At 38.0% G+C, this 9534-nt stretch overlaps 1 protein-coding gene across 1 annotated transcript in view; it reads left to right on the plus strand.

The window, feature by feature from the left end:
* The window catches only part of ANGPT1 (angiopoietin 1), a 163664-nt gene that overhangs the window by 47665 nt on the left and 106465 nt on the right, over positions 1-9534 (plus strand). The window lies entirely within an intron of this gene.

Below are 9534 nucleotides of genomic sequence, written 5' to 3' on the forward strand. Positions count from 1 at the left end.
AAGCTGAGATGTCCTCTATTATTCTTTGAATATGGCGGAGGAAATACTGCAGAGATAGGGAAGTTAAAATCTGCCCCACTTCCCCCGTTTATAAATTTTCCATACCACCTAAAGAGATTTCAGTTATCCCATTACCTTAAAATAATACTTACTTTAAGTCAGCTTAAGGTAACAGTTAAATAAAGGCATTGTATTTCAAATACAGTAACAGAAGCTTGTTGGATACATAAGTGAATTGAAAAAGGCAGTGTTTTAAGGTTGTATCAGTCAGGGCTTTCTCCCTGTGCCCAGATAACTTGCTCGCAGCTTCCAAGAAGGTGGTAATCATGGCATAAGCTTTTATGCAGAAGACATAACCTAGAGCAATACCAGCTGGGGGCCTCTGTTGGAAAACCCTGAGAGCTTTCCATTAGAGGGTCCTTTCAGAAGCACGTCCTTTGAATATTTATTGTGCACTGGTGACACATGTTAGCTTTCCAGCATTGTTTTCTTGAAAACTTCTTTGAAGTCCAGGTTTTGATCCCTCCCTTTCAAAGCGGTTTCTTGCCATTCTAACTACAAGAATTACCCTCACTGTTCCTCTCAACTGAAATAAGAATTCCTTCACTTCCTTGAAGGTGTCTTTTTGTTCGATTAGGTGTTATCACTTGATCTTGGCAAAGTAGTAAATATCTCCTTGCATCTGCAAATACTAAACTTTCCTTTTTTTCTTCTCATTGATGATTCATTGACATATCTCAATGTGACATTTTTGTCTTTCATTCAACCTTGTATTTGCTCAGCCACACTAGTGAATTACCTTTTTGAATTAGGTGAGATGAAAATTTTCTGTTCACTTTCATGCATGATAATTGATTCAGTGGGCATAAGTTTATTTGCATATAGATACATAGCATAACAATAGTTTGTTTAAAGACTATATAGAAGAATGAGTAAGAAATTTTCATGAAGAAGCTTTTGTCATCCCTTTCTTTCTCAGGATATAAGTATACTGAACTCCAGTGTACTCTGGTTTCTTCCATATATTTCTCCGGATTCCTTTCTGCTGTCAAGAGTATGGAAGAGTTCACTCTGATTCGAGAAGCAGTTTATGTGAATTATTGTTGTCATTATTATACCCTTGTTCATAAAATATTAAGAATAAGCAAAGACAGATATGATGCCAAGTCTATGTAACCACCTATGTTTGCTACGTTCCTCTTGCTTTTCCCCCTGATAGCTATTCAGTACAGGATGTCTGGTAATACTTGTTTCTACAGAAGCTAAGACACTGGAATCCAGACCTGAGCTGAACTACTCAAAAGTACTGCAAAAAGTAAAAGAATGACAATGTGCAACTGGCTAACTCACATTCCTAAGCACCAGAGAACTTCAGTTGCATTTCTTTACCATTATTTTATGCTTTCCAGGCACTCAGGTTCCTAGAATGAGTCTAAGCAGTAGCCATTCATCGGAAACTCAGAGCAATAATTCTATCTCCCTCTCTCCATCTCTCCATCAATTACTTGTAGTGCTTGTATTTTATCTATTATGTACCAGAAGCTTTACATGCAGCCAAAAGCTGTAAAGCCAGCCTTTTCTACCTGGTACCAGGTACTGTACTCCTCCTTTTCAAGCTTGGGAAAATCCTTCAGAATCAGACCCACAGAAGCACTGGTAATTTGGTGAATGACAATCTTTTTTACTGAAAATCAATGCTTATAGAATATAGTTTGTATTTCAAAGTGCTGCCACTGCCTTCATTCCTTAGAGTTTGGCTATGAAGACATGTTTTCTGTCTGAAAGCACTTGGAATACTTTCCAGTTAAGCAATGACAATTTTCAAATTCTGTGGTTAGCAGTTTTATAGTGTGAAGTTTTAATCATTTGGGCATTGAAAAAGTAAGTACAGCACATTTGCTTTGTATTTGGTAAATAGAAGAAATATGGGACTAAGTTGAGGAGGAGCGTTTGGTTTTTTGCTTTCTGTTTCTAGAAAGGGAAGGTGTGAGGGTGTCAGGCTGTAGCTGTCCATTTAGCAAGTCACACTCTTCAAAGCGGAAATTCACTACTGGCAGTCTTACATGCATGTTTACTATCTAAACATGTGGATATTTTCAGCTCGTTACATGACCACTTCAAAAGGGACAAACCACAGCGTAGGAAAACACGCTGCTCGCCACACCGCAGGCTGTATTCTGCTCTGCCTTTAGGATCCATACAATTTCCTGTTCATGTATTTCTATAGCCGGCTGGGGCTCTTCAGCGCAGCGTACGTGAGATAGTCTTTTTTTCAGTCACTTAAATTTCTCACTGGATACATGCGGATAAACATCTGGCATTGGTTTGTGGCACACACATATCCAGGACTGCAAAACGAGCATTGACAAAAGGAGAAACTCTACAAGACATTCATGAGCATAGGCTTCTCTGCTTTTCCCTCCTGCAAAATTTCAGTCTTTGGACTGTGCTGTGACTGCCCCCTCGCTCTCCTAGCTGCAAAGCTGTGGTCAGAATCAGTATCTGCTCTGTGCAGCTCTGCAAGCGTCCCCCACATCAGCGTTACCCATTACTGGGTAAATACAGTGCCTTTTCATTTGTCCCCGTTTCCCTTAGGGACAAACAAACAAAAGGAAGTGCTTTTTCTCATGATGCATAATAAAATTACGGAACTCATTGCCACAGGATGTTGTGGAGGCCAAAAATATAAATGTTTTTTAAATGATATTAGATAAATGCATGAGGGTTGGGTCCAGCAGTGATTATAAAGTACAACTGTCTACATATAAACTTACCTCAGGAAGCTCCTAGGCTGTGGATATCTTGGAGGATACACTGTTCTGGAGAACTTACACGTGCTCTTGTTCTTCTAGGGCTTCTACTATTGACCATTATCAGAAATAGGATTCTGAATAAGATAAACATTTAGTATAAATAAGTACAGACATTTTGTGACTTTCTGTTCTTGTCTTTTTTTTTAATTTCTTAAGAAAAGACTTTAATTATTGCCAGTGCTAAGGTCTCCCAGCATGTTTTCATATTTATCTTCTCCTTTAACCCGCTAACTTATTTCTCAAGGCAATGAAGCAATAGATAATGTTACTAAAATGTCAACTTGTTTCATAAAATCATCCTCAGATTTCCACAGTGGGCTTTGTTACTCTAACAGATGATGGAAGCCATCTTGCTGAACCAGTCTCTAACCCTGTGCAAGAAGAATGCAGCTTGCAACACAACCGTTTAACCAGAAGGAAAGCTCCCTCGGTCTTTAGGAAAAATCAATAATTTTTAAAAATTGCTAAGTATCGAACTGGTTTATAGTTACACAACTGCATTCCAGCAAGAATCTACAGGAAGTGATCTTGGATCTCTTTGCACAGACTGCCCAGGAATGGTAGTCTAGAATGCAATTAGCTACAGACTTATGAATATCAGCTATTGTTAAAGGTGCAGATCCTTATCTGGCACAAATGAGCTCCATCATCTCCAACTGAGTCAGACAGCTGAGGATAAGATCTGAAATTTCAATAACAATCTGACAAGTGTTAAGAAAAAAAAAAACAAAGACTTGCACAAAACCATCATGTGAAGAAATTTAGGTTGAGCGCTGAAATAATAGATTTTACAAGTTTCTTCCTCATCAGTTGCTTACTTTTCAAGGTCATATTATTCCCCCTGAAATATCTCCCTCTTGATCTTCGAAATTCTAATAACTTAACTGCTGGTCAAGTTAGCTGGGATGAAGTCATACAAATCCAAATGATTGTAATGGAAACAGAATCAGGCCTGTATTTTCATTCTGCAGCTGTATTTGAATCTTTGACTTCTTCCACTCTACCCCCAAATTTAAGGACTGTACATTAGCCTCTTTCCATAAAACTAGAGTGTTCCCACTAACACCGGTAAGAACTGTGTATGTGACTTATGGATGTTAACTATGTAATTTCAGGTGGCAGTAATGGTATTTACACTGTAGAGCTGCATGAACAGATGGGAGAATAGCCCTTTTGTTAAGTATTTAATTCAGATAGAAAACACCTAATCCAAATCACCCCCAGGAGGCAGATATAGTAAAGACTATATACTCTGTGACTATGCATTTCAATGAAAGCTTCTCAACTTAAATTCATTCTTCCGTTAAATACAATCTCAGTCTCAATTTCATGGCATTAAAGTAAGCTGGTTTTGAAAGAAATAAATTGTGGTTTTTCTAAGACAGGGGCAGGAGATTCCTGTGCAAAAAGAGATAATGAGGTGCTGAAAGATGGTGCTAGATGCTTTTGCTTAAACATGTAGACGTGGGATACATAATTAGTCAGACAGCCACAGAGAAAATGAAAGCTTTAAATAGAATATGAGAATGAAAGAAAAGAAAGGAAATGTGGCAGGAAAGGAAATTCTGTGCTGTAAATAACGGAATGCAAACTATGTAGGATTAGTTTCATCAGAGAGATTGCAAAATAGTTCTGGAATCAATGAGGTTGGGCACATTTTTTGTCCAAATCTCAACAACTGTATTAATACAGTAAATTCTGTCATAATAATTTGTTAATAATATGTCTTGGCAGCCAACAACAGAGGCAAAACAACCTCCACACCAGCTTATCAATGCCTTCCCCGTCTTTCACCTTGAATGCTGTGTGTCAAACTACGTTGCTTCAACTCAAAGTCTGCCAAAGTCACATTCATTTAAGTGCTAGAGCAGTTCTAGGATCTGCTGCAGGTAAAACCCACCAAGTGATGAGTAAGTACATTTGCACTCACAGCCTGAGGTCAGGGTTGTAAATGTTCAGAAATCTCCTAAAAGGCTAAGTACCAGCTAAAAGGTTAAGTGCCAGCACTGTATAGCATCCCTGTATCTTTTAAAACTTCTGGGGAACCTGAAATTTGGGTGAAGGAAGACAGAAATTTACTGTCTTTGGGATCTCATCTTCATAAAGGGAATGTAATGAATAAGTTATTAAGATGAATACTATAAATTCCAAAATGAAACACAGATTAAGAACTAGATAAAACTTTTACATTAAATATGCTGACAGTAAAGACTAGGGTAATGGATGACACGTTTCCAATTTCTGAGTTATTCTTGCAGCAATTCAGTTGTTGTCAGATTGAGGAACCTGATTTGGTCATGCCCGCCTGGAATTTTCAATATTTTTTTCCTGCAGCCTAACAAATGCTGTGTTAGTGGCTTTCTTTGTTGTTTTTTCAAATAGTGCTTGCACAAAAAAAAAGACCAACCAATATGTTTACATACTGCTCTGATAGCTGGAAGAAGCTGATAGTCCTGGGAGTCATCTGGAAGGAAAGATAGGAGAAGAAATGTCTAGCCCTACCTTATATTATTAAGGGAAGGGGAAAGGGAGAAAAGAATGAGAAAGGGAAGGGGAAGGGGAAAAGGAAGGGGAAGGAGAAAGGAGAGAGGAAGGGGAAGGGGAAGGGGAAGGGAAGCGGAAGAGAGAAAATGAAAGGGAGGGGAAAGGGGAGTTAAAATTTCCATGGTTGCTTTAATGACAGGTGATTAGCTGACATCTATATATTACTTCATCTATGAAAACTATGTATTTGTTAGAAGGAGGTGGTGATACGTTTATGGACTATTTTGAAATCTGTAGGTCCCCAGCTTATTAATTCTGTTCCTGATCCTCGACAGCAAATTCACAGAGCTCAGCGATGCTGTATATCATTTGAGGATGTGGCCCTCTATCACCAAATCATAACAGCCATGCTTTAAAGACCTGCTTAGATGAGCACATTCAGCAGTAATCATGCTGTCCCTGCTGAAGGTGAAGGCTTTAATTGCATTCTTGAAATATGATCATTTGATATTTTTATTTCCCATGTTCCTTATCTGAATGACTAGAAACAAAAGCTGTCTTACACAATGACCAGCAAACATTTGCAAGAACTAAATGGATTCTCTGAAAAATAATGAAATCTTTTACATGTGAAATCTAGACTCTGTCATCAGTTTGGTTCCCACAGTCATAACCCATATAGGTAATCACAAACTGATAATACCACTTTCAAGTGGACACAACACTAGAAACCACATTATTTAGAAAAAGGAAAGCCAGAGGCTCTATTTCATTTACGCGATGACTGATAAAAAACAGTTCATTTGAAGCCTGTTTGTATTGGCTGTGTCATGCTACACCTTTCAATGCGTCTTTTGTGTAGATAAGTGTTTTCTAAATAGTAGGTGCTAGATCTCTTCTAGTGTTGAGCATGTCCATGACTCAATATTGAGTGGTTTTGGTGAGCATTTCTGATGTCGGGTTGTGTGTGGACATCTGCATAATAGGTAGACAGTTTAAAAAATATCTACCAGGTACAAATCCTATTAAATCCTTATTTTTCATAAGGATAGCTAGCTCTGTCTCTAAAAAAAAATAATAAATTACAGGCATGATGTCCAGTTTGTGTGTGTAGCTGCCTATTCTGATTTCTTTGGAAGAAAAGCTTGCCAGAGTTGAATGGTATGCAACTGTTGTGTATGTGGGGTGTGAGAACTCCTGGAATCACAACATTTCAAGCCAAAAGTTTATTTATGCAGAAAATTTGTGGAGCAATTTTCTGAATATCTTCCCACTTTGAACTGTGCCCAAATAAGAAATATGTGGGAATTAGGTACAGAAACACAGTATGTCCCTTAGCCAGATTCTGAAAAGTCTGATGCCTACAGTGGAATTTTGGTGGTATGGAGACACTCAAATTTAAGCATTTTACAAATGTGAGATGGATTTGGCAAGGGATCACCCAACCTGAGAACGCTGAGGCCAGTAGGTTTTCATGAGTCTGTACAAAAACTGTCTTCAGAAATCTAAAATTTTAGACTCACCATTTAGTACAGTGGCTTCGTCTCTATAATTTAACTGCTTCATTGCTGGGAGAAGCAGCTAAATTGTATATTTATTCAATGACTCTTGCAAAATCCATAAACAGTCTTGGGAAAAGAGACAAGTCCTTAGGACACCTGACATCTGTATCACTGAGCTGCCACATCACAATCCTACTTGAGCACTTTCTTTTTAGCATGATGAACCTTGTGCTCTTCATGGCATAATAGTCCTGCTTCAGCAGAGGGATAAAGCACACATTTGACTCATCCTAGCCTACATTTCTATGGAGTAAACTCTTGGCTGGAAGAGAATTTGTAGGCCTGCAAACTCTCAGACTGAAGGGGGAGTAGAAGTCCTATTTTCTACTCTCTCATGTGATGGTGTTTTAAAGATAATCAAAACCAGATAAATCAGTTTGCTGTACCTAAGTAGCTGATGGCTAATCCAGTAGGAAATATCTAAAATGGTATTGTAAGCGTAATCCCAGTGAGACACATTTGCCAGCTGGGTTGAGTGAACTTCTGCTCACTGTGTTTGTGACTATGAATCACATTTTAAGAGCTTAATGGCCAACTTTCAATGTATGAGGAATTCAGGTATTTATTTTGCTCCAAAGCTCTCCTTGTAGATCTAAACTTTAGCACTTTTGAGATTCTTGTCCTAAAATACTAATATTAAAAATGTTCCTATGCTTTTTCATTTATATAAGAGATACAATCTTGTGGAATAGTGAATAGCTTTTATACTATAGAGTATCTTTTATGAACAAGACAGTGAACCTTCTGTAACTTCACTAATGCAAGTGACAGAAAGGCAAGGTGCATGTTCTAATCAACACTCTGCATAGAGTTTATTTTGGCACTGTTAAATCTGTCTGTGTTTCGCAACATTTGGCCAAACAGTAATTTTTTTTGGTTTTAGATTGGCTACTTTAATGGTAGTTTAGGATTTCAACAATTGTCTCTGAAACCGTTAATCACATAACAGCTCCTGCCATGTCTTATTGGGATGTATTAGTGAAAGGACAATATTAGTGCTGAATAATTCCGGCATCCAGGATAAAGTAAATAGTAAAAAGAAATAGTTAAGATGTACCCTTATCACCCAAACCGAAAGCAGTATCCTTGTAAAAGACGTGAATTGGGTGGGCTAATCCTGGCAAACTTATCAGAGTAGAACAAAATTCTACCCTTTATAAATACATTAAAACAGAGTTTAGACCCCCTCCTCCACGCGCCCCATGGCACTAAGGTATATAATGAACTGGCTATGAGACATCTTAAAATCACAAATTCCTTAAAGTTAGCAATATTTTTCTGTTTTCCCAGAGTATAAAAGTGAAGAGATGAATTACGCCAACTAACACAGAATATAATTATTTTTAGCTCTGATTCAACAGGCGATTTACAGAGAGATTAGTGGTCACCAAAGAAATATTTGCATCTGTTATTTATGTTATGACATCTCAGATCAAAGTAAGGCTCTAAACTTCAACTTTCCGTTTTCAAAGTGAATACTGAAACTGGAAAAAAGCTGAAGATGCGAGGATGGGAAAGCTATGGAGTATTAAACACATTAAGGACAATTTTGAAACTAAGGGGATGTGTAGGATGAAGCCCAGAGGTTGGATCCGTCAAATTTCTGAATACTCTGGTCCTCATCTCCTAGATTATGTACATATGTGTGTGTGCTGTGAATCATCCCAGCAATCGTGGAAACACTCCATGTTTAAAATGCGGCCCATGTTGGCCTCAGGCTTTGCTGGATGTCCAGCCCTTTGCAGCACCGTGTCCAGTGTGCTTAATTCTGTGTACCCATGGTGATACAGCATTTCTGTGGCTGAAGCTAACAAAGTTAGTACTGAGTTGCAGTGGCAGAAACAAGTCCAGTAAAAGCCTAGCAATGGAAACTCAGCCAAAATAAGACTTCTTTCTAAACAAATGCAAAGATTTTTCAAGCAAATATAAATCTTTGAGGAGCTGATTTTAAGTAAGTTGAGGGTCTCTCTGAAGAGATAATCGATGTGGATTCCTACAGTCAAAAAAGATCTATTAGCTACCTTGTAAAAGGGGAGATCATGAACAGGAAAAAAACCATAGTAACAACAAAAAACCTGCTTGAGCCATTGTCTTTAATGAGATCATGATTAGCCCTTTTATGCAGTTAAATAAGAAGGAAAAAGAAGAAAGACACCTATGATTTAACTGAAAATTTTTAATGGTCTGGAGATCCCATCACAAACAGCTTACTTGTAAAATACAGCTCAGGTCAATAACAGTCAAAAGCATTTCCATTTACTGGATTTCAAAGGCCTTTAATGAAATAATTTGCTGGCTTCCATTCAGTTCATTTGCCCTGATCCTGTGCTGAGATCTCCATGGGAGGAGACTGTATAATAACAGATGCTTACAATTTCAACCATTAACAAATATACCACTACACACATAGACGCACTCAATAACGTTGGTCTATACATGCATGCAAAGGTTCTTTTTCAAAGAACAGCATTCATACACTACATCAGTTTGTGTCTTTGTCTGCAAGTTGACTGAATGTGGCAAGTGTTGGCCTTGGTGTAGACTGACGTTGTCATCTTGGCTTTGTTTATGACCCTTCTTGGGCACAGTTAAATGAGTAGAGATTGAACAGAAACAAAATGTGATTAACTATGAAAACCAAACAGAAAGACAAGAACAACCTTCTTTCTCTCAGC

Source organism: Charadrius vociferus, unplaced genomic scaffold (genome assembly GCF_000708025.1).
Source record: "Charadrius vociferus isolate BGI_N301 unplaced genomic scaffold, ASM70802v2 scaffold15, whole genome shotgun sequence".
Taxonomy (NCBI): domain Eukaryota; kingdom Metazoa; phylum Chordata; class Aves; order Charadriiformes; family Charadriidae; genus Charadrius; species Charadrius vociferus.